Raw genomic sequence first — 4,883 nt, forward strand, 5'->3', positions numbered from 1 at the left:
ACATTTCCTGATCGCTAGCACTCCTGGAACAGCAATGAGTGAAGACACAAATCTTCTCCCATTGGGCCGCCGTAAAGACAACCTGTAGCTCGGATTCCCACCGTCCCATATACACAGGGGGCACTGGGTTAAGAGCCTCAAGGAGCAAACCATAAAGCCGCGAGACGCCATGCGGCGGGAGCTCAGCAGCAACACACAACTCTTCAAACACCGTGAGCGCACGCGTCATGTCATGTCTCCGGGGGAGTGACCGCACAAAGTTACGCAGCTGAGCATAGTGGAAAGCGTCCAGAAAAGAGGGGGGTGAGCGGGGGGAAAGCTGATCCAGAGGCTTAAGACCCTCACTGGAGAGGAAAGCGCGGATCTCAGACCTCCCGCCCCCAGTCGAAGCCGAAAAGAGGGCCCCGCTCATCCCAGAGGGGAAGTCAGGGTTATTCCGAACAGGGGTCAGCGGCGAGGGCACCGAGGACAGACGCGTCTTCTTAAGAACCTGGAACCAGACATCAAGAGTGGCCCGTATAAAGGGGTGAGGCAAAGCCACTCCCCGGGCAGTAGGGGGCAGAAGCCACGGCAAAGAGCGCGCAGGAAGGCCCAGCAAGGCGGTTTCAACAGCCACCCATTGTTTGTGTGCCGGACTATGGGACCACTCCAGCACACGTAGCAGATGGCACGCCCTGTAGTAAGTGCTAGGGCAGGGCAAGGCCAGACCGCCCTTAGATTTGGGGAGGATTAGCGTGGCAAGACGTACCCTAGGAGCCCGGGAGCCCCAGACAAAGCGAAGAAATGCCGTACGCAGAGAAGCGAAGAAAGATGGGGGGACCGCGATAGGGAGGGTCTGGAACAGATATAGGAAACGAGGCATGACGTTCATTTTGAGCACATTGATACGACCCAACCAAGAGATCGTCAACGACTTCCAGGACCTCAGATCAGTCCGGAGAGTAGTCAGTAAGGGTGAGAAGTTATAGTGGAAGAGTTGAGAGAAATCAGGCGACAACCAGGTCCCGAGATATTTGAGCTTAGAGGGGCACCAAGCAAAAGGGAACGAGGCCCTCAAGGGACCGACCACCTCATGAGGAAGGTTGATGTTCAATATTTCGGACTTGGAGGCATTAATTTTGAAGTTCGTAAGGGCACCATAAAGGGCAAACTCACGAAGGATATTGGGGAGAGAGATCTGGGGGCGAGACACAACGAACAGCAGGTCGTCCGCGTAACCTAAAATTTTATGATGGGTACCCCCAGCCTGCAACCCGCAGATATCTGGGTTCATCCGCACGGCTTGGAGTAAGGGCTCAACAGAAAGCACAAACAGCAGTGGGGAAAGCGGGCAGCCCTGCCTCGTCCCATTACGGATAGCAAAAGAATCCGAGAGGGAGCCATTAACCCGGACGCGAGCGGAGGGAGTGGAATATAAGGACCGAATCCAGGTCAGCAGACCGGGACCGAAGCCCATATGGGACAGGGTGGACAGCATGAACGGCCAGTCCACCCTGTCAAAGGCCTTCTCAGCGTCCGTGGAGAGCAGCATGGTCGGGGTGGAGGTGTGCTTGGCGTAGTGCATAAGTGAAAGGGCTCTGATAGTGCTGTCCCTGGCTTCACGTCCAGGGATGAAGCCCGTCTGGTCCGGATGAACTAGCGAGCGCATGAAAGGCTGAATCCGGTTGGCAAGGATCTTGGCCAGCAACTTCAAATCTGCGTTAAGCAATGAAATTGGGCGGTAGCTGCTGCACTGCTCCGGGTCCTTGCCCTCCTTCGGAATGAGAGTAATTGCGGCAGACAAAGTATGATCTGGAATACGGCCACCCGACAGAATAGAGTTAAAGGCACTCACAAAGTGGGGGCCCAAAAGATCTTTAAATTCCGAGTAGTAGCGTAAAGGAAGCCCATCAGGACCTGGGCACTTCCCCGCCGGGGAGGACTTAAGGGCAAGGAGAAACTCCGGCAGCGTGATTGGGGAGTCTAGAGCGGCCGCCTCATCGGGCGTGATCTTCCGTTTAACGGTCCTATCGAGATACGACCTAATGTCCCGGGACTGACTAGGAAGCGCGGAGCCGGAGGGGACCGCGCGGAGGTTGTAGAGGCCCTCATAATAACTCTGGAAACAGCGAGAAATATCAGAGGGGTGCGAGTGTAGGAGGCCGCTCGAAGAGCGAATCCTAGGCACATAGGTCGGTTTCCGAATGGCCCGCAAGGCCCGAGCTAAATATTTACCCGGCTTATTGCCGTGCTCGTAATAAATTGCCTTAGTTTTCAGAAAAGAAGTGTGCAGTCGGCGATTAAGGAGCGAGGCCAACTCACCCCGGAGAGACAAGAGGAGCTGCAGGTCGCGGCCAGACACCGAGGTTTTGTGCGCCTGCTCTGCCACGGCTATCTGGGCGTAGAGACTGTCTATCCGCTCCTGCTCTGCGCGTTTACGCTTAGAGCACTCCTTGATAAAATGCCCTCTAATGACGCATTTATGCGCCTCCCAGACCGTCAGCTCAGGGGTACCCTGGAGGAGGTTATCCTGAAAATAATGGCGGAGAACCTCAAGCGACTCAGAGCGGGCCAGCACATCCGATAAAATAGATTCATTAAGACGCCAGGAGCCCCCAGTAGGATGGGGGAGAGGGGAGGCCAGGGAAAGAGACAAGGGGGCATGGTCCGACCAGGTCGTCGCCCCAATGGAAGAGCTGCGGAGGAGGGTGGCGAAGTGGCAAGGAAGAAAGAAAAGATCGATACGGGAATACGAGTTATGCGGCATGGAAAAGAAAGTGTAGTCCCGAGTGTCAGGATGAAGAGCCCTCCAACAATCAACTAGCCTGTGGGTCGTAAGGAGCGAGTGGATCCTGCGGAGGACGTGGCGGGGGGTCCGCGTCGTCCCGGATGAAGTGTCTAAAGACGGATACAGTGCTACATTAAAGTCACCCCCTAGGACTAAAATCCCTTCCTGAAAGCCATCAAGCTGCTGCAGTACAGAACGAAGGGCGAGGTGTTGACCTCGGTTAGGGAGGTAAACGTTCACCAGCGTGTACATTTGATCCGCGATCTTGCCTTTAACCAATAAATACCTCCCCTCAGGGTCAGCGACGACGCCCGAGGAGCAAAAGGGTAACTGGGCAGAGAGAAGAATCGCCACCCCCTTAGATTTTGCCAATGGGTTATTACTGAAAAAACCGGTGGGGTATGAGCGGCAGGAGAGCCTAGGAGCCCGAGACCCCAGGAAGTGAGTCTCCTGAATAAAAGCGATGTCTACCCGACCTCTGCGAAGGTCTCGGAAGAGGGAGGAGCGTTTCTCAGGGGTGTTGAGGCCCTTGACATTAAGTGAGAGCAGATTAAGCCCGCGGGTAGGTGGAGTCGACATTGGACAAACAACAAACACACACCAAAATAAAAACACAACAACAACAAAAAGAAGAGAAGAAAGGAGAGAGAGAGAGAGAGAGAAGGGAAAAGAGAAAAAAAAAAAAAAAAAAAAAAAAAAAAAAAAAAATTAAAGGGGGGGGGGAGGGGGGGGGAGAAAATAGAAGAGAGGGGGGGAGAAGAGAGAAGAGAGGGGGGAGAAGAGAGAAGAGAGGGGGGAGAAGAGAGAAAAGGAAACAGAAAAGGTAAAGAAGGAAAGGGGAACAGGAGGAGGGGGGGACCGCAAGGGTCAGGACAAGAAAAACACCAACAGCGCCCGACGGGTAGTATACACCCGACAGCAACAGGGCGCCCCTGTGCAGGGGAGATGTCAAATCCGGAAGGAAAGATGAAACCACAGAACAGAAAATAAACACAAAAATAAGTGAACCAAGAGCAGGCCGCCGCCCGCTAACTTTTACTAGAGAGAGCAAACCAGAGCGGTAACAAAAAGACCGCCATGCATATCAAAACATAACGAATGAAAGGGGACATCAGAAAGACCTCAGAAGCCGTCACCAAGGGAGAGGAAGGCCAAGTGTCGTGGCCAGGAAAAATAATAAGAAAATAAAAGTAATTAAACATAAACAGAAAAATATATTAATGTACAGGCATATACAGAACAATACATCGAAACGTATGGAGGAACGCTAGTGTGATGTGGTGTGTGAATCGCCCGCAGGCATAAAGGTAAGACAAAGGCACTGGCCGTGCCAAGGCAATGTAAATGAAGGGGCCAGAGGCCCGCCAGGACGCAGAGGGCAGCCCCGCGCAAGGAGAAACGTATGCGCAAAGAGGTGCAAGCCACTTGCGCAAATGTACAAAAAAAAAAAAAAAAAAAAAAAAAAAAAAAAAAAAAAAAAAAAAGGGGGGGGGGAATAAATAATAAAATATATATCATGTGTGAGCGTGTATACAGAACAAAACATCAAAACGTATGGTACGCTAATGTGGTGTGGCGTGCGGAGTGCCCGCAGGCACAGAGGTAAGACCAAGTCACCGGCCGTGCCAAGGCAAAGCAAATGAAGGGGCCAAGGGCCAGCCATGACGCAGAGGGCAGCCCCACACAAGGAGAAACGTATGCGTGACGAGGCGCAGGCAACCTGCGCAAATGTACGAGAGAAGAAAAAAAAAAAAAAAAAATAAAAAAAAAATAAAAAAAGGGGGGGGCCAAGAAAAGATATATCGTGTACCGTGAGTGTGTGTGTGTGTGTAGAAGAACGCAGGTGGCAACGCAACCACGCAAGCAGGGCGGACCATGTCAGCCGGCCCGCAAACGGGTGGACAGGCGTACCAGCGCGGCGCAGCATGTGCAACGCCCGCAGGCATAGGGTACAAAAAAAAAAAAAAAAAAAAAAAAAAAAAAAAAAAAAAAAAAAAAAAAAAAAAAAAAACATACGCGATCTTATGTGATCCACGGCAGCCCACACAGGGAAGCTCTAGCAGGCACATGAGTGCGATGCGGCAGGAGCGAGGACCGCAAGCATAGGCACAGGACA

This window comes from Spea bombifrons, chromosome 1 (genome assembly GCF_027358695.1).
Source record: "Spea bombifrons isolate aSpeBom1 chromosome 1, aSpeBom1.2.pri, whole genome shotgun sequence".
NCBI classification, from domain to species: Eukaryota; Metazoa; Chordata; class Amphibia; order Anura; family Pelobatidae; genus Spea; species Spea bombifrons.